The 17964-nt window shown below is 45.1% G+C and overlaps 1 protein-coding gene and 36 non-coding genes across 38 annotated transcripts in view; 1 reads left to right on the top strand and 36 right to left on the bottom strand.

Moving 5' to 3' along the window:
• Positions 1 to 17964, top strand: part of galnt18a (UDP-N-acetyl-alpha-D-galactosamine:polypeptide N-acetylgalactosaminyltransferase 18a) — a 285922-nt gene that overhangs the window by 155745 nt on the left and 112213 nt on the right. The gene's annotated exons all lie outside the window — the stretch shown is intronic.
• Positions 294 to 366, bottom strand: trnav-uac (transfer RNA valine (anticodon UAC)). The gene has a single exon. It is a non-coding gene; the product is annotated as a tRNA-Val (tRNA).
• On the bottom strand, positions 614 to 686 carry trnav-cac (transfer RNA valine (anticodon CAC)). Its single transcript has one exon. It is a non-coding gene; the product is annotated as a tRNA-Val (tRNA).
• trnav-aac (transfer RNA valine (anticodon AAC)) lies at positions 934 to 1006 on the bottom strand. Its single transcript has one exon. It is a non-coding gene; the product is annotated as a tRNA-Val (tRNA).
• On the bottom strand, positions 1253 to 1325 carry trnav-uac (transfer RNA valine (anticodon UAC)). Its single transcript has one exon. It is a non-coding gene; the product is annotated as a tRNA-Val (tRNA).
• trnav-aac (transfer RNA valine (anticodon AAC)) lies at positions 1573 to 1645 on the bottom strand. Its single transcript has one exon. It is a non-coding gene; the product is annotated as a tRNA-Val (tRNA).
• On the bottom strand, positions 1893 to 1965 carry trnav-cac (transfer RNA valine (anticodon CAC)). The gene has a single exon. It is a non-coding gene; the product is annotated as a tRNA-Val (tRNA).
• On the bottom strand, positions 2533 to 2605 carry trnav-aac (transfer RNA valine (anticodon AAC)). The gene has a single exon. It is a non-coding gene; the product is annotated as a tRNA-Val (tRNA).
• Positions 2852 to 2924, bottom strand: trnav-uac (transfer RNA valine (anticodon UAC)). Its single transcript has one exon. It is a non-coding gene; the product is annotated as a tRNA-Val (tRNA).
• On the bottom strand, positions 3172 to 3244 carry trnav-cac (transfer RNA valine (anticodon CAC)). The gene has a single exon. It is a non-coding gene; the product is annotated as a tRNA-Val (tRNA).
• Positions 3812 to 3884, bottom strand: trnav-aac (transfer RNA valine (anticodon AAC)). Its single transcript has one exon. It is a non-coding gene; the product is annotated as a tRNA-Val (tRNA).
• Positions 4132 to 4204, bottom strand: trnav-uac (transfer RNA valine (anticodon UAC)). Its single transcript has one exon. It is a non-coding gene; the product is annotated as a tRNA-Val (tRNA).
• trnav-aac (transfer RNA valine (anticodon AAC)) lies at positions 4452 to 4524 on the bottom strand. Its single transcript has one exon. It is a non-coding gene; the product is annotated as a tRNA-Val (tRNA).
• trnav-cac (transfer RNA valine (anticodon CAC)) lies at positions 4772 to 4844 on the bottom strand. The gene has a single exon. It is a non-coding gene; the product is annotated as a tRNA-Val (tRNA).
• Positions 5092 to 5164, bottom strand: trnav-cac (transfer RNA valine (anticodon CAC)). The gene has a single exon. It is a non-coding gene; the product is annotated as a tRNA-Val (tRNA).
• Positions 5731 to 5803, bottom strand: trnav-aac (transfer RNA valine (anticodon AAC)). Its single transcript has one exon. It is a non-coding gene; the product is annotated as a tRNA-Val (tRNA).
• Positions 6051 to 6123, bottom strand: trnav-cac (transfer RNA valine (anticodon CAC)). The gene has a single exon. It is a non-coding gene; the product is annotated as a tRNA-Val (tRNA).
• On the bottom strand, positions 6371 to 6443 carry trnav-uac (transfer RNA valine (anticodon UAC)). Its single transcript has one exon. It is a non-coding gene; the product is annotated as a tRNA-Val (tRNA).
• Positions 7650 to 7722, bottom strand: trnav-uac (transfer RNA valine (anticodon UAC)). Its single transcript has one exon. It is a non-coding gene; the product is annotated as a tRNA-Val (tRNA).
• Positions 7970 to 8042, bottom strand: trnav-cac (transfer RNA valine (anticodon CAC)). The gene has a single exon. It is a non-coding gene; the product is annotated as a tRNA-Val (tRNA).
• On the bottom strand, positions 8290 to 8362 carry trnav-aac (transfer RNA valine (anticodon AAC)). Its single transcript has one exon. It is a non-coding gene; the product is annotated as a tRNA-Val (tRNA).
• On the bottom strand, positions 8610 to 8682 carry trnav-cac (transfer RNA valine (anticodon CAC)). Its single transcript has one exon. It is a non-coding gene; the product is annotated as a tRNA-Val (tRNA).
• trnav-aac (transfer RNA valine (anticodon AAC)) lies at positions 9249 to 9321 on the bottom strand. The gene has a single exon. It is a non-coding gene; the product is annotated as a tRNA-Val (tRNA).
• Positions 9569 to 9641, bottom strand: trnav-cac (transfer RNA valine (anticodon CAC)). The gene has a single exon. It is a non-coding gene; the product is annotated as a tRNA-Val (tRNA).
• On the bottom strand, positions 10843 to 10915 carry trnav-uac (transfer RNA valine (anticodon UAC)). The gene has a single exon. It is a non-coding gene; the product is annotated as a tRNA-Val (tRNA).
• On the bottom strand, positions 11162 to 11234 carry trnav-aac (transfer RNA valine (anticodon AAC)). Its single transcript has one exon. It is a non-coding gene; the product is annotated as a tRNA-Val (tRNA).
• Positions 11482 to 11554, bottom strand: trnav-cac (transfer RNA valine (anticodon CAC)). The gene has a single exon. It is a non-coding gene; the product is annotated as a tRNA-Val (tRNA).
• Positions 12760 to 12832, bottom strand: trnav-uac (transfer RNA valine (anticodon UAC)). The gene has a single exon. It is a non-coding gene; the product is annotated as a tRNA-Val (tRNA).
• trnav-cac (transfer RNA valine (anticodon CAC)) lies at positions 13400 to 13472 on the bottom strand. Its single transcript has one exon. It is a non-coding gene; the product is annotated as a tRNA-Val (tRNA).
• On the bottom strand, positions 14359 to 14431 carry trnav-uac (transfer RNA valine (anticodon UAC)). The gene has a single exon. It is a non-coding gene; the product is annotated as a tRNA-Val (tRNA).
• trnav-cac (transfer RNA valine (anticodon CAC)) lies at positions 14679 to 14751 on the bottom strand. Its single transcript has one exon. It is a non-coding gene; the product is annotated as a tRNA-Val (tRNA).
• trnav-uac (transfer RNA valine (anticodon UAC)) lies at positions 14998 to 15070 on the bottom strand. The gene has a single exon. It is a non-coding gene; the product is annotated as a tRNA-Val (tRNA).
• On the bottom strand, positions 15317 to 15389 carry trnav-uac (transfer RNA valine (anticodon UAC)). The gene has a single exon. It is a non-coding gene; the product is annotated as a tRNA-Val (tRNA).
• Positions 15637 to 15709, bottom strand: trnav-aac (transfer RNA valine (anticodon AAC)). The gene has a single exon. It is a non-coding gene; the product is annotated as a tRNA-Val (tRNA).
• trnav-cac (transfer RNA valine (anticodon CAC)) lies at positions 15957 to 16029 on the bottom strand. The gene has a single exon. It is a non-coding gene; the product is annotated as a tRNA-Val (tRNA).
• Positions 17235 to 17307, bottom strand: trnav-uac (transfer RNA valine (anticodon UAC)). The gene has a single exon. It is a non-coding gene; the product is annotated as a tRNA-Val (tRNA).
• On the bottom strand, positions 17875 to 17947 carry trnav-cac (transfer RNA valine (anticodon CAC)). The gene has a single exon. It is a non-coding gene; the product is annotated as a tRNA-Val (tRNA).

The following is a 17964-nucleotide window of genomic DNA, read 5'->3' as shown; positions in this document are numbered from 1 at the left end:
ACCTTTCGCGTGTTAGGCAAACATGATAACCACTACACTATGGAAACTGCGGTGCAATTCCGACATTTAAGGGGCCCAGAAAGTCTCTTTCAAAATGCGACGAGACCAAGTCTGAAACCAGACACCCTTTCATCGGCGAAGAGAACTTGCACAAATCGCGACGGCAAACAGTTCTCACCCAGTCAGAAACCCATGATAACAATTTTTGGTGAAGATATCTTGACTGCCACAAAAAATGGAAAACGTCGAAAATGTATATCGTTTTCAAAAATCGGATGACGAGACGAAAAACCTGTTCCCACCCAGTCTCGAACTGGGGACCTTCCGCATGTAAGGCGAATGTGATAACCACTACACTATGGAAACCGCGGTGCTATTGTGTCATTTAAGGGGCCCAGAAAGTCTCTTTCAAAATGCGACGAGACCAAGTCTGAAACCAGACACCCTTTCATCGGCGAAGAGAACTTGCACAAATAGTGACGGCAACCAGTTCTCACCCAGTCAGAACCCCAAGACAATCCTTTGTGAATGAAGATATCTTGACTGCCACAACAAATGGAAAATGTCGCTAATGTATATCGTGTTTATAAACTAGATGACGAGAGCATAATCCTGTTTCCACCCAGTCTCGAACTGGGGACCTTTCGCGTGTGAGGCGAACGTGATAACCACTACACTACGGAAACGGCTGTGCTCCTGAAGCAATTTAGGGGCCCAGCAAGTCTCTTTCAAAATGCAACGAGACCAAGTCTGAAACCAGACACCCTTTCATCGGCGAAGAGAACTTGCACAAATCGCGACGGCAAACAGTTCACACCCAGTCAGAAACCCATGATAACCTTTTGTGTGTGAAGATATCTTGACTGCCACAAAAAATGTAAAAGGTCGCTAATGAATATCGTGTTCAAAAACCAGATGCCGAGACAAAAAACCTGTTTCCACCCAGTCTCGAACTGGGGACCTTTCGCGTGTTAGGCGAATGTGATAACCACTACACTATGGAAACGGCTGTGCCATCGCGGCCGTTAAGTGGCCCAGCGAGTCTTTTTTAAAATGCGACGAGACCAAGTCTGAAACCAGACACCCTTTCATCGGCGAAGAGAACTTGCACAAATCGCGACGGCAAACAGTTCACACCCAGTCAGAAACCCATGATAACACTTTTTGGTGAAGATATCTTGACTGCCACAAAAAATGGAAAACGTCGAAAATGTATATCGTTTTCAAAAACCCGATGACGAGACGAAAAACCTGTTCCCACCCAGTCTCGAACTGGGGACCTTCCGCGTGTAAGGCGAACGTGATAACCACTACACTATTGAAACTGCTGTGCTTTTGCGGTATTTAAGTGGTCCAGCAAGTCTCTTTCAAAATGCGACAAGACCAAGTCTGAAACCAGACACCCTTTCATCGGCGAAGAGAACTTGCACAAATAGTGACGGCAACCAGTTCTCACCCAGTCAGAAACCCATGATAATCCTTTGTGTGTGAAGATATCTTGACTGCCACAAAAAATGTAAAAGGTCGCTAATGAATATCGTGTTCAAAAACCAGATGCCGAGACAAAAAACCTGTTTCCACCCAGTCTCGAACTGGGGACCTTTCGCGTGTTAGGCGAATGTGATAACCACTACACTATGGAAACGGCTGTGCCATCGCGGCCGTTAAGTGGCCCAGCGAGTCTTTTTTAAAATGCGACGAGACCAAGTCTGAAACCAGACACCCTTTCGTCTGCAAAGGGAAATTGCACAAAATGCGATGGAATCCAGTTCTGACCCAGACAGAAACCCAAGACAATCCTTTGTGAATGAAGATATCTTGACTGCCACAAAAAATGGAAAATGTCGCTAATGTATATCGTGTTCACAAACTAGATGACGAGAGCATAATCCTGTTTCCACCCAGTCTCGAACTGGGGACCTTTCGCGTGTGAGGCGAACGTGATAACCACTACACTATGGAAACGGCTGCGGTCCTGAAGCAATTTAGGGGCCCAGCAAGTCTCTTTAAAAATGCAACGAGACCAAGTCTGAAACCAGACACCCTTTCATCGGCGAAGAGAACTTGCACAAATCGCGACGGCAAACAGTTCACACCCAGTCAGAAACCCATGATAACCTTTTGTGTGTAAAGATATCTTGACTGCCACAAAAAATGGAAAACGTCGAAAATGTATATCGTTTTCAAAAACCGGATGACGAGACGAAAAACCTGCTCCCACCCATTTTCGAAAAGGGGACCTTTCGTGTATTAGGCGAACGTGATAACCACTACACTATGGAAACTGCTTTGCTTTAGATGCATTAAAGGGGCCCAGCAAGTCTCTTTCAAAATGCAACGAGAGCAAGTCTGAAACCAGACACCCTTTCATCGGCGAAGAGAACTTGCACAAATCGCGACGGCAAACAGTTCACACCCAGTCAGAAACCCATGATAACCTTTTGTGTGTAAAGATATCTTGACTGGCACAAAAAATGGAAAACGTCGAAAATGTATATCGTTTTCAAAAACCCGATGACGAGACGAAAAACCTGTTCCCACCCAGTCTCGAACTGGAGACCTTTCGCGTGTTAGGCAAACATGATAACCACTACACTATGGAAACTGCGGTGCATTTCCGACATTTAAGGGGCCCAGAAAGTCTCTTTCAAAATGGGACGAGACCAAGTCTGAAACCAGACACCCTTTCATCGGCGAAGAGAACTTGCACAAATCGCGACGGCAAACAGTTCACACCCAGTCAGAAACCCATGATAACACTTTTTGGTGAAGATATCTTGACTGCCACAAAAAATGGAAAACGTCGAAAATGTATATCGTTTTCAAAAACCCGATGACGAGACGAAAAACCTGTTCCCACCCAGTCTCGAACTGGGGACCTTCCGCGTGTAAGGCGAACGTGATAACCACTAAACTATGGAAACTGCTGTGCTTTGGAGGCATTGAAGTGGTCCAGCAAGTCTCTTTCAAAATGCGACGAGACCAAGTCTGAAACTAGACACCCTTTCATCGGCGAAGAGAACTTGCGCAAATAGCGATGGAATCCAGTTCTGACCCAGACAGAAACCCAAGATAATCCTTTGTGAATGAAGATATCTTGACTGCCACAACAAATGGAAAATGTCGCTAATGTATATCGTATTCATAAACTAGATGACGAGAGCATAATCCTGTTTCCACCCAGTCTCGAACTGGGGACCTTTCGCGTGTGAGGCGAACGTGATAACCACTACACTATGGAAACGGCTGCAGTCCTGAAGCAATTTAGGGGCCCAGCAAGTCTCTTTAAAAATGCAACGAGACCAAGTCTGAAACCAGACACCCTTTCATCGGCGAAGAGAACTTGCACAAATCGCGACGGCAAACAGTTCACACCCAGTCAGAAACCCATGATAACCTTTTGTGTGTAAAGATATCTTGACTGCCACAAAAAATGGAAAACGTCGAAAATGTATATCGTTTTCAAAAACCGGATGACGAGACGAAAAACCTGCTCCCACCCATTTTCGAAAAGGGGACCTTTCGTGTATTAGGCGAACGTGATCACCACAACACTATGGAAACTGCTTTGCTTTAGCTGCATTAAAGGGGCCCAGCAAGTCTCTTTCAAAATGCAACGAGACCAAGTCTGAAACCAGACACCCTTTCATCGGCGAAGAGAACTTGCACAAATCGCGACGGCAAACAGTTCACACCCAGTCAGAAACCCATGATAACCTTTTGTGTGTAAAGATATCTTGACTGCCACAAAAAATGGAAAACGTCGAAAATGTATATCGTTTTCAAAAACCGGATGACGAGACGAAAAACCTGTTCCCACCCAGTCTCGAACTGGGGACCTTTCACGTGTTAGGCGAATGTGATAACCACTACACTATGGAAACTGCGGTGCTTTTGTGTCATTTAAGGGGCCCAGAAAGTCTCTTTCAAAATGCGACGAGACCAAGTCTGAAACCAGACACCCTTTCATCGGCGAAGAGAACTTGCACAAATAGTGACTGCAACCAGTTCTCACCCAGTCAGAAACCCATGATAATCCTTTGTGTGTGAAGATATCTTGACTGCCACAAAAAATGGAAAATGTTGAAAATGTATATCGTTTTCAAAAACCAGATGACGAGACGAAAAACCTGTTCCCACCCAGTCTCGAACTGGGAACCTTCAGCGTGTAAGGCGAATGTGATAACCACTACACTATGGAAACCGCGGTGCTTTTGTGTCATTTAAGGGGCCCAGAAAGTCTCTTTCAAAATGCGACGAGACCAAGTCTGAAACCAGACACCCTTTCATCGGCGAAGAGAACTTGCACAAATAGTGACGGCAACCAGTTCTCACCCAGTGAGAAACCCATGATAATCCTTTGTGTGTGAAGATATCTTTACTGCCACAAAAAATGTAAAAGGTCGCTAATGAATATCGTGTTCAAAAACCAGATGCCGAGACAAAAAACCTGTTTCCACCCAGTCTCGAACTGGGGACCTTTCGCGTGTTAGGCGAATGTGATAACCACTACACTATGGAAACTGCTGTGCCAGCGCGGCCTTTAAGTGGCCCAGCGAGTCTTTTTTAAAATGCGACGAGACCAAGTCTGAAACCAGACACCCTTTCATCTGCAAAGGGAATTTGCACAAAAAGCGATGGAATCCAGTTCTGACCCAGACAGAAACCCAAGACAATCCTTTGTGAATGAAGATATCTTGACTGCCACAACAAATGGAAAATGTCGCTAATGTATATCGTGTTTATAAACTAGATGACGAGAGCATTATTCTGTTTCCACCCAGTCTCGAACTGGGGACCTTTCGCGTGTGAGGCGAACGTGATAACCACTACACTATGGAAACAGCTGTGCTCCTGAAGCAATTTAGGGGCCCAGCAAGTCTCTTTCAAAATGCAACGAGACTAAGTCTGAAACCAGACACCCTTTCATCGGCGAAGAGAACTTGCACAAATCGCGACGGCAAACAGTTCACACCCAGTCAGAAACCCATGATAACCTTTTGTGTGTAAAGATATCTTGACTGCCACAAAAAATGGAAAACGTCGAAAATGTATATCATTTTCAAAAACCCGATGACGAGACGAAAAACCTGTTCCCACCCAGTCTCGAACTGGGGACCTTTCGCGTGTGAGGCGAACGTGATAACCACTACACTATGGAAACGGCTGCGGTCCTGAAGCAATTTAGGGGCCCAGCAAGTCTCTTTAAAAATGCAACGAGACCAAGTCTGAAACCAGACACCCTTTCATCGGCGAAGAGAACTTGCACAAATCGCGACGGCAAACAGTTCACACCCAGTCAGAAACCCATGATAACCTTTTGTGTGTAAAGATATCTTGACTGCCACAAAAAATGGAAAACGTCGAAAATGTATATCGTTTTCAAAAACCGGATGACGAGACGAAAAACCTGCTCCCACCCATTTTCGAAAAGGTGACCTTTCGTGTATTAGGCGAACGTGATCACCACTACACTATGGAAACTGCTTTGCTTTAGCTGCATTAAAGGGGCCCAGCAAGTCTCTTTCAAAATGCAACGAGAGCAAGTCTGAAACCACACACCCTTTCATCGGCGAAGAGAACTTGCACAAATCGCGACGGCAAACAGTTCTCACCCAGTCAGAAACCCATGATAACACTTTTTGGTGAAGATATCTTGACTGCCGCAAAAAATGGAAAACGTCGAAAATGTATATCGTTTTCAAAAACCGGATGATGAGAAGAAAAACCTGTTCCCACCCAGTCTCGAACTGGGGACCTTTCGCGTGTTAGGCGAATGTGATAACCACTACACTATGGAAACTGCGGTGCTTTTGTGTCATTTAAGGGGCCCAGAAAGTCTCTTTCAAAATGCGACGAGACCAAGTCTGAAACCAGACACCCTTTCATCTGCAAAGGGAATTTGCACAAAAAGCGATGGAATCCAGTTCTGACCCAGACAGAAACCCAAGACAATCCTTTGTGAATGAAGATATCTTGACTGCCACAACAAATGGAAAATGTCGCTAATATATATCGTGTTTATAAGCTAGATGACGAGAGCATAATCCTGTTTCCACCCAGTCTCGAACTGGGGACCTTTCGCGTGTGAGGCGAACGTGATAACCACTACACTATGGAAACGGCTTTGGTCCTGAAGCAATTTAGGGGCCCAGCAAGTCTCTTTCAAAATGCAACGAGACCAAGTCTGAAACCAGACACCCTTTCATCGGCGAAGAGAACTTGCACAAATCGCGACGGCAAACAGTTCACACCCAGTCAGAAACCCATGATAACCTTTTGTGTGTAAAGATATCTTGACTGCCACAAAAAATGGAAAACGTCGAAAATGTATATCGTTTTCAAAAACCCGATGACAAGACGAAAAACCTGTTCCCACCCAGTCTCGAACTGGGGACCTTCTGCGTGTAAGGCGAACGTGATAACCACTACACTATGGAAACTGCTGTGCTTTTGAGGCATTGAAGTGGTCCAGCAAGTCTCTTTCAAAATGCGACGAGACCAAGTCTGAAACTAGACCCCCTTTCATCGGCGAAGAGAACTTGCACAAATAGCGATGGAATCCAGTTCTGACCCAGACAGAAACCCAAGATAATCCTTTGTGAATGAAGATATCTTGACTGCCACAAAAAATGTAAAATGTCGCGAATGAATATCGTGTTCAAAAACCAGATGCCGAGACAAAAAGCCTGTTTCCACCCTGTCTCGAACTGGGGACCTTTCGCGTGTTAGGCGAATGTGATAATCACTATACTATGGAAACTGCTGTGCCATTGCGGCCGTTAAGTGGCCCAGCGAGTCTTTTTTAAAATGCGACGAGACCAAGTCTGAAACCAGACACCCTTTCGTCTGCAAAGGGAACTTGCACAAAATGCGATGGAATCCAGTTCTGACCCAGACAGAAACCCAAGACAATCCTTTGTGTGTAAAGATATCTTGACTGCCACAAAAAATGGAAAACTTCGAAAATGAATATCGTTTTCAAAAACCGGATGACGAGACGAAAAACCTGCTCCCACCCATTTTCGAAAAGGGGACCTTTCGTGTTTTAGGCGAACGTGATCACCACTACACTATGGAAACTGCTTTACATTAGCAGCATTAAAGGGGCCCAGCAAGTCTCTTTCAAAATGCAACGAGACCAAGTCTGAAACCAGACACCCTTTCATCGGCGAAGAGAACTTGCACAAATCGCGACGGCAAACAGTTCACACCCAGTCAGAAACCCATGATAACCTTTTGTGTGTAAAGATATCTTGACTGCCACAAAAAATGGAAAACGTCGAAAATGTATATCGTTTTCAAAAACCTGATGACGAGACGAAAAACCTGCTCCCACCCAGTCTTGAACTGGAGACCTTTCGCGTGTTAGGCAAACATGATAACCACTACACTATGGAAACTGCGGTGCATTTCCAACATTTAAGGGGCCCAGAAAGTCTCTTTCAAAATGCGACGAGACCAAGTCTGAAACCAGACACCCTTTCATCGGCGAAGAGAACTTGCACAAATCGCGACGGCAAACAGTTCTCACCCAGTCAGAAACCCATGATAACACTTTTTGGTGAAGATATCTTGACTGCCACAAAAAATGGAAAACGTCGAAAATGTATATCGTTTTCAAAAATCGGATGACGAGACGAAAAACCTGTTCCCACCCAGTCTCGAACTGGGGACCTTCCGCATGTAAGGCGAATGTGATAACCACTACACTATGGAAACCGCGGTGCTATTGTGTCATTTAAGGGGCCCAGAAAGTCTCTTTCAAAATGCGACGAGACCAAGTCTGAAACCAGACACCCTTTCATCGGCGAAGAGAACTTGCACAAATAGTGACGGCAACCAGTTCTCACCCAGTCAGAACCCCAAGACAATCCTTTGTGAATGAAGATATCTTGACTGCCACAACAAATGGAAAATGTCGCTAATGTATATCGTGTTTATAAACTAGATGACGAGAGCATAATCCTGTTTCCACCCAGTCTCGAACTGGGGACCTTTCGCGTGTGAGGTGAACGTGATAACCACTACACTATGGAAACGGCTGTGCTCCTGAAACAATTTAGGGGCCCAGCAAATCTCTTTCAAAATGCAACGAGACCAAGTCTGAAACCAGACACCCTTTCATCGGCGAAGAGAACTTGCACAAATCGCGACGGCAAACAGTTCACACCCAGTCAGAAACCCATGATAACCTTTTGTGTGTAAAGATATCTTGACTGCCACAAAAAATGTAAAATGTCGCAAATGAATATCGTGTTCAAAAACCAGATGCCGAGACAAAAAACCTGTTTCCACCCAGTCTCGAACTGGGGACCTTTCGCGTGTTAGGCGAATGGGATAACCACTACACTATGGAAACTGCTGTGCCATCGCGGCCGTTAAGTGGCCCAGCGAGTCTTTTTTAAAATGCGACGAGACCAAGTCTGAAACCAAACACCCTTTCATCTGCAAAGGGAACTTGCACAAAATGCGATGGAATCCAGTTCTGACCCAGACAGAAACCCAAGACAATCCTTTGTGAATGAAGATATCTTCACTGCCACAACAAATGGAAAATGTCGCTAATGTATATCGTGTTCATAAACTAGATGACGAGAGCATAATCCTGTTTCCACCCAGTCTCGAACTGGGGACCTTTCGCGTGTGAGGCGAACGTGATAACCACTACACTATGGAAACAGCTGTGCTCCTGAAGCAATTTAGGGGCCCAGCAAGTCTTTTTCAAAATGCGACGAGACCAAGTTTGAAACCAGACACCCTTTCATCGGCGAAGAGAACTTGCACAAATCCCGACGGCAAACAGTTCACACCCAGTCAGAAACCCATGATAACACTTTTTGGTGAAGATATCTTGACTGCCACAAAAAATGGAAAACGTCGAAAATGTATATCGTTTTCAAAAACCCAATGACGAGACGAAAAACCTGTACCCACCCAGTCTCGAACTGGGGACCTTTCGCGTGTAATGCAAACGTGATAACCACTACACTATTGAAACTGCTGTGCTTTTGCGGTATTTAAGTGGTCCAGCAAGTCTCTTTCAAAATGCGACGAGACCAAGTCTGAAACTAGACACCCTTTCATCGGCGAAGAGAACTTGCACAAATAGCGATGGAATCCAGTTCTGACCCAGACAGAAACCCAAGATAATCCTTTGTGAATGAAGATATCTTGACTGCCACAAAAAATGTAAAATGTCGCGAATGAATATCGTGTTCAAAAACCAGATGCCGAGACAACAAACCAGTTTCCACCCAGTCTCGAACTGGGGACCTTTCGCGTGTTAGGCGAATGTGATAACCACTACACTATGGAAACTGCTGTGCCATCGAGGCCGTTAAGTGGCCCAGCGAGTCTTTTTTAAAATGCGACGAGACCAAGTCTGAAACCAGACACCCTTTCGTCTGCAAAGGGAAATTGCACAAAATGCGATGGAATCCAGTTCTGACCCTGACAGAAACCCAAGACAATCCTTTGTGAATGAAGATATCTTGACTGCCACAACAAATGGAAAATGTCGCTAATGTATATCGTGTTCATAAACTAGATGACGAGAGCATAATCCTGTTTCCACCCAGTCTCGAACTGGGGACCTTTCGCGTGTGAGGCGAACGTGATAACCACTACACTAAGGAAACGGCTGCGGTCCTGAAGCAATTTAGGGGCCCAGCAAGTCTCTTTAAAAATGCAACGAGACCAAGTCTGAAACCAGACACCCTTTCATCGGCGAAGAGAACTTGCACAAATCGCGACGGCAAACAGTTCACACCCAGTCAGAAACCCATGATAACCTTTTGTGTGTAAAGATATCTTGACTGCCACAAAAAATGGAAAACGTCGAAAATGTATATCGTTTTCAAAAACCGGATGACGAGACGAAAAACCTGTTCCCACTCAGTCTCAAACTGGGGACCTTTCGCGTGTGAGGTGAACGTAATAACCACTACACTATGGAAACAGCCGTGCTCCTGAGGCATTTTAGGGGCCCAGTAAGTCTTTTTCAAAATGCGACGAGCAAGTCTGAAACCAGACACCCTTTCATCGGCGAAGAGAACTTTCACAAATAGTGACGGCAACCAGTTCTCACCCAGTCAGAAACCCATGATAACCTTTTGTGTGTAAAGATATCTTGACTGCCACAAAAAATGGAAAACGTCGAAAATGTACATCGTTTTCAAAAACCGGATGACAAGACGAAAAACCTGCTCCCACCCATTTTCGAAAAGGGGACCTTTCGTGTATTAGGCGAACGTGATCACCACTACACCATGGAAACTGCTTTGCTTTAGCTGCATTAAAGGGGCCCAGCAAGTCTCTTTCAAAATGCAACGAGCAAGTCTGAAACCACACACCCTTTCATCGGCGAAGAGAACTTGCACAAATCGCGACGGCAAACAGTTCTCACCCAGTCAGAAACCCATGATAACACTTTTTGGTGAAGATATCTTGACTGCCACAAAAAATGGAAAACGTCGAAAATGTATATCGTTTTCAAAAATCGGATGACGAGACGAAAAACCTGCTCCCACCCATTTTCGGAAAGAGGACCTTTTGTGTATTAGGCGAACGTGATAACCACTACACTATGGAAACTGCTGTGCCATCGTGGCCGTTAAGTGGCCCAGCGAGTCTTTTTTAAATGCGACGAGACCAAGTCTGAAACCATACACCCTTTCATCGGCGAAGAGAACTTGCACAAATCGCGACGGCAAACAGTTCACACCCAGTCAGAAACCCATGATAACCTTTTGTGTGTAAAGATATCTTGACTGCCACAAAAAATGGAAAATGTCGAAAATGTATATCGTTTTCAAAAACCCGATGACGAGACGAAAAACCTGTTCCCACCCAGTCTCAAACTGGGGACCTTCCGCGTGTAAGGCGAACGTGATAACCACTACACTATGGAAACTGCGGTGCATTTCTGACATTTAAGGGGCCCAGAATGTCTCTTTCAAAATGCGACGAGACCAAGTCTGAAACCAGACACCCTTTCATCGGCGAAGAGAACTTGCACAAATCGCGACGGCAAACAGTTCACACCCAGTCAGAAACCCATGATAACACTTTTTGGTGAAGATATCTTGACTGCCACAAAAAATGGAAAACGTCGAAAATGTATATCGTTTTCAAAAACCAGATGCCGAGACAAAAAACCTGTTTCCACCCAGTCTCGAACTGGGGACCTTTCGCGTGTTAGGCGAATGTGATAACCACTACACTATGGAAACTGCTGTGCCATTGCGGCCGTTAAGTGGCCCAGCGAGTCTTTTTTAAAATGCGACGAGACCAAGTCTGAAACCAGACAGCCTTTCGTCTGCAAAGGGAACTTGCACAAAATGCGATGGAATCCAGTTCTGACCCAGACAGAAACCCAAGACAATCCTTTGTGAATGAAGATATCTTGACTGCCACAATAAATGGAAAATGTCGCTAATGTATATTGTGTTCATAAACTAGATGACGACAGCATAATCCTGTTTCCACCCAGTCTCGAACTGGTGACCTTTCGCGTGTGAGGCGAACGTGATAACCACTACACTATGGAAACGGCTGTGGTCCTGAAGCAATTTAGGAGCCCAGCAAGTCTCTTTCAAAATGCAACGAGACCAAGTCTGAAACCAGACACCCTTTCATCGGCGAAGAGAACTTGCACAAATCGCGACGGCAAACAGTTCACACCCAGTCAGAAACCCATGATAACCTTTTGTGTGTAAAGATATCTTGACTGCCACAAAAAATGGAAAACGTCGAAAATGTATATCGTTTTCAAAAACCCGATGACGAGACGAAAAACCTGCTCCCACCCATTTTAGAACAGGGGACCTTTCGTATAATAGGCGAACGTGATCACCACTACACTATGGTAACTGCTTTGCTTTAGCTGCATTAAAGGGGCCCAGCAAGTCTCTTTCAAAATGCAACGAGACCAAGTCTGAAACCAGACACCCTTTCATCAGCGAAGAGAACTTGCACAAATCGCGACGGCAAACAGTTCTCACCCAGTCAGAAACCCATGATAACACTTTTTGGTGAAGATATCTTGACTGCCACAAAAAATGGAAAACGTCGAAAATATATTTCGTTTTCAAAAACCGGATGACGAGACGAAAAACCTGTTCCCACCCAGTCTCGAACTGGGGACCTTTCACGTGTTAGGCGAATGTGATAACCACTACAATATGGAAACTGCGGTGCTTTTGTGTCATTTAAGGGGCCCAGAAAGTCTCTTTCAAAATGCGACGAGACCAAGTCTGAAACCAGACACCCTTTCATCGGCGAAGAGAACTTGCACAAATAGTGACGGCAACCAGTTCTCACCCAGTCAGAAACCCATGATAATCCTTTGTGTGTGAAGATATCTTGACTGCCACAAAAAATGTAAAAGGTCGCTAATGAATATCGTGTTCAAAAACCAGATGCCGAGACAGAAAACCTGTTTCCCCCCAGTCTCGAATTGGGGACCTTCCGCGTGTTAGGCTAATGTGATAACCACTACACTATGGAAACAGCTCTGCTCCTGAGGCATTTTAGGGGCCCAGTAAGTCTTTTTCAAAATGCGACGAGACCAAGTCTGAAACCAGACACCCTTTCATCGGCGAAGAGAACTTGCACAAATCGCGACGGCAAACAGTTCACACCCAGTCAGAAACCCATGATAACACTTTTTGGTGAAGATATCTTGACTGCCACAAAAAATGGAAAACGTCGAAAATGTATATCGTTTTCAAAAACCCAATGACGAGACGAAAAACCTGTTCCCACCCAGTCTCGAACTGGGGACCTTCTGTGTGTAAGGCAAACGTGATAACCACTACACTATTGAAACTGCTGTGCTTTTGCGGTATTTAAGTGGTCCAGCAAGTCTCTTTCAAAATGCGACGAGACCAAGTCTGAAACCAGACACCCTTTCATCGGCGAAGAGAACTTGCACAAATAGCGATGGAATCCAGTTCTGACCCAGACAGAAACCCAAGATAATCCTTTGTGAATGAAGATATCTTGACTGCCACAAAAAATGTAAAATGTCGCGAATGAATATCGTGTTCAAAAACCAGATGCCGAGACAAAAAACCTGTTTCCACCCAGTCTCGAACTGGGGACTTTTCGCGTGTTCGGCGAATGTGATAACCACTACACTATGGAAACTGCTGTGCCTTCGCGGCCGTTAAGTGGCCCAGCGAGTCTTTTTTAAAATGCGACGAGACCAAGTCTGAAACCAGACACCCTTTCGTCTGCAAAGGGAAATTGCACAAAATGCGATGGAATCCAGTTCTGACCCAGACAGAAACCCAAGACAATCCTTTGTGAATGAAGATATCTTGACTGCCACAACAAATGGAAAATGTCGCTAATGGAAATCGTGTTCATAAACTAGATGACGAGAGCATAATCCTGTTTCCACCCAGTCTCGAACTGGGGACCTTTCGCGTGTGAGGCGAACGGGATAACCACTACACTATGGAAACAGCTGCGGTCCTGAAGCAATTTAGGGGCCCAGCAAGTCTCTTTAAAAATGCAACGAGACCAAGTCTGAAACCAGACACCCTTTCATCGGCGAAGAGAACTTGCACAAATCGCGACGGCAAACAGTTCACACCCAGTCAGAAACCCATGATAACCTTTTGTGTGTAAAGATATCTTGACTGCCACAAAAAATGGAAAACGTCGAAAATGTATATTGTTTTCAAAAACCGGATGACGAGACGAAAAACCTGCTCCCACCCATTTTCGAAAAGGGGACCTTTCGTGTATTAGGCGAACGTGATAACCACTACACTATGGAAACTGCTTTGCTTTAGATGCATTAAAGGGGCCCAGCAAGTCTCTTTCAAAATTCGACGAGACCAAGTCTGAAACCAGACACCCTTTCATCGGCGAAGAGAACTTGCACAAATCGCGACGCCAAACAGTTCACACCCAGTCAGAAACCCATGATAACCTTTTGTGTGTAAAGATATCTTGACTGCCACAAAAAATGGAAAACGTCGAAAATGTATATCGTTTTCAAAAACCCGATGACGAGACGAAATACCTGTTCCCACCCAGTCTCGAACTGGAGACCTTTCGAGTGTTAGGCAAACATGATAACCACTACACTATGGAAACTGCGGTGCATTTCCGACATTTGAGGGGCCCAGAAAGTCTCTTTCAAAATGCGACGAGACCAAGTCTGAAACCAGACACCCTTTCATCGGCGAAGAGAACTTGCACAAATCGCGACGGCAAACAGTTCACACCCAGTCAGAAACCCATGATAACACTTTTTGGTGAAGATATCTTGACTGCCACAAAAAATGGAAAACGTCGAAAATGTATATCGTTTTCAAAAACCCGATGACGAGACGAAAAACCTGTTCCCACCTAGTCTCGAACTGGGGACCTTCCGCGTGTAAGGCGAACGTGATAACCACTACACTATGGAAACTGCTGTGCCATCGCGGCCGTTAAGTGGCCCAGCGAGTCTTTTTTAAAATGCGACGAGACCAAGTCTGAAACCAGACACCCTTTCGTCTGCAAAGGGAAATTGCACAAAATGCGATGGAATCCAGTTCTGACCCAGACAGAAGCCCAAGACAATCCTTTGTGAATGAAGATATCTTGACTGCCACAACAAATGGAAAATGTCGCTAATATATATCGTGTTCATAAACTAGATGACGAGAGCATAATCCTGTTTCCACCCAGTCTCGAACTGGGGACCTTTCGCGTGTGAGGCGAACGTGATAACCACTACACTATGGAAACAGCTGTGCTCCTGAAGCAATTTAGGGGCCCAGCAAGTCTCTTTCAAAATGCAACGAGACTAAGTCTGAAACCAGACACCCTTTCATCGGCGAAGAGAACTTGCACAAATCGCGACGGCAAACAGTTCACACCCAGTCAGAAACCCATGATAACACTTTTTGGTGAAGATATCTTGACTGCCACAAAAAATGGAAAACGTCGAAAATGTATATCGTTTTCAAAAACCCGATGACGAGACGAAAAACCTGTTCCCACCCAGTCTCAAACTGGGGACCTTCCGCGTGTAAGGCGAACGTGATAACCACTACACTATGGAAACTGCGGTGCATTTCTGACATTTAAGGGGCCCAGAATGTCTCTTTCAAAATGCGACGAGACCAAGTCTGAAACCAGACACCCTTTCATCGGCGAAGAGAACTTGCACAAATCGCGACGGCAAACAGTTCACACCCAGTCAGAAACCCATGATAACACTTTTTGGTGAAGATATCTTGACTGCCACAAAAAATGGAAAACGTCGAAAATGTATATCGTTTTCAAAAACCCGATGACGAGACGAAAAACCTGTTCCCACCTAGTCTCGAACTGGGGACCTTCCGCGTGTAAGGCGAACGTGATAACCACTACACTATGGAAACTGCTGTGCTTTTGAGGCATTGAAGTGGTCCAGCAAGTCTCTTTCAAAATGCGACGAGACCAAGTCTGAAACTAGACACCCTTTCATCGGCGAAGAGAACTTGCACAAATAGCGATGGAATCCAGTTCTGACCCAGACAGAAACCCAAGATAATCCTTTGTGAATGAAGATATCTCGACTGCCAAAAAAAATTTAAAATGTCGCGAATGAATATCGTGTTCAAAAACCAGATGCCGAGACAAAAAACCTGTTTCCACCCAGTCTCGAACTGGGGACCTTTCGCGTGTTAGGCGAATGTGATAACCACTACACTATGGAAACTGCTGTGCCATTGCGGCCGTTAAGTGGCCCAGCGAGTCTTTTTTAAAATGCGACGAGACCAAGTCTGAAACCAGACAGCCTTTCGTCTGCAAAGGGAACTTGCACAAAATGCGATGGAATCCAGTTCTGACCCAGACAGAAACCCAAGACAATCCTTTGTGAATGAAGATATCTTGACTGCCACAATAAATGGAAAATGTCGCTAATGTATATTGTGTTCATAAACTAGATGACGACAGCATAATCCTGTTTCCACCCAGTCTCGAACTGGTGACCTTTCGCGTGTGAGGCGAACGTGATAACCACTACACTATGGAAACGGCTGTGGTCCTGAAGCAATTTAGGGGCCCAGCAAGTCTCTTTCAAAATGCAACGAGACCAAGTCTGAAACCAGACACCCTTTCATCGGCGAAGAGAACTTGCACAAATCGCGACGGCAAACAGTTCACACCCAGTCAGAAACCCATGATAACCTTTTGTGTGTAAAGATATCTTGACTGCCACAAAAAATGGAAAACGTCGAAAATGTATATCGTTTTCAAAAACCCGATGACGAGACGAAAAACCTGCTCCCACCCATTTTAGAACAGGGGACCTTTCGTATAATAGGCGAACGTGATCACCACTACACTATGGTAACTGCTTTGCTTTAGCTGCATTAAAGGGGCCCAGCAAGTCTCTTTCAAAATGCAACGAGACCAAGTCTGAAACCAGACACCCTTTCATCAGCGAAGAGAACTTGCACAAATCGCGACGGCAAACAGTTCTCACCCAGTCAGAAACCCATGATAACACTTTTTGGTGAAGATATCTTGACTGCCACAAAAAATGGAAAACGTCGAAAATATATTTCGTTTTCAAAAACCGGATGACGAGACGAAAAACCTGTTCCCACCCAGTCTCGAACTGGGGACCTTTCACGTGTTAGGCGAATGTGATAACCACTACAATATGGAAACTGCGGTGCTTTTGTGTCATTTAAGGGGCCCAGAAAGTCTCTTTCAAAATGCGACGAGACCAAGTCTGAAACCAGACACCCTTTCATCGGCGAAGAGAACTTGCACAAATAGTGACGGCAACCAGTTCTCACCCAGTCAGAAACCCATGATAATCCTTTGTGTGTGAAGATATCTTGACTGCCACAAAAAATGTAAAAGGTCGCTAATGAATATCGTGTTCAAAAACCAGATGCCGAGACAGAAAACCTGTTTCCCCCCAGTCTCGAATTGGGGACCTTCCGCGTGTTAGGCTAATGTGATAACCACTACACTATGGAAACAGCTCTGCTCCTGAGGCATTTTAGGGGCCCAGTAAGTCTTTTTCAAAATGCGACGAGACCAAGTCTGAAACCAGACACCCTTTCATCGGCGAAGAGAACTTGCACAAATCGCGACGGCAAACAGTTCACACCCAGTCAGAAACCCATGATAACACTTTTTGGTGAAGATATCTTGACTGCCACAAAAAATGGAAAACGTCGAAAATGTATATCGTTTTCAAAAACCCAATGACGAGACGAAAAACCTGTTCCCACCCAGTCTCGAACTGGGGACCTTCTGTGTGTAAGGCAAACGTGATAACCACTACACTATTGAAACTGCTGTGCTTTTGCGGTATTTAAGTGGTCCAGCAAGTCTCTTTCAAAATGCGACGAGACCAAGTCTGAAACCAGACACCCTTTCATCGGCGAAGAGAACTTGCACAAATAGCGATGGAATCCAGTTCTGACCCAGACAGAAACCCAAGATAATCCTTTGTGAATGAAGATATCTTGACTGCCACAAAAAATGTAAAATGTCGCGAATGAATATCGTGTTCAAAAACCAGATGCCGAGACAAAAAACCTGTTTCCACCCAGTCTCGAACTGGGGACTTTTCGCGTGTTCGGCGAATGTGATAACCACTACACTATGGAAACTGCTGTGCCTTCGCGGCCGTTAAGTGGCCCAGCGAGTCTTTTTTAAAATGCGACGAGACCAAGTCTGAAACCAGACACCCTTTCGTCTGCAAAGGGAAATTGCACAAAATGCGATGGAATCCAGTTCTGACCCAGACAGAAACCCAAGACAATCCTTTGTGAATGAAGATATCTTGACTGCCACAACAAATGGAAAATGTCGCTAATGGAAATCGTGTTCATAAACTAGATGACGAGAGCATAATCCTGTTTCCACCCAGTCTCGAACTGGGGACCTTTCGCGTGTGAGGCGAACGGGATAACCACTACACTATGGAAACAGCTGCGGTCCTGAAGC

The sequence above is a fragment of the Idiotropiscis lumnitzeri genome, chromosome 6 (assembly GCF_059441095.1).
Source record: "Idiotropiscis lumnitzeri isolate Australia: NSW breed Sydney's pygmy pipehorse chromosome 6, RoL_Ilum_1.0, whole genome shotgun sequence".
NCBI lineage: Eukaryota > Metazoa > Chordata > Actinopteri > Syngnathiformes > Syngnathidae > Idiotropiscis > Idiotropiscis lumnitzeri.
The sequence above is the reverse complement of the archived record's forward strand: the minus strand, read 5'-3'. Positions and strand labels throughout refer to the sequence as shown.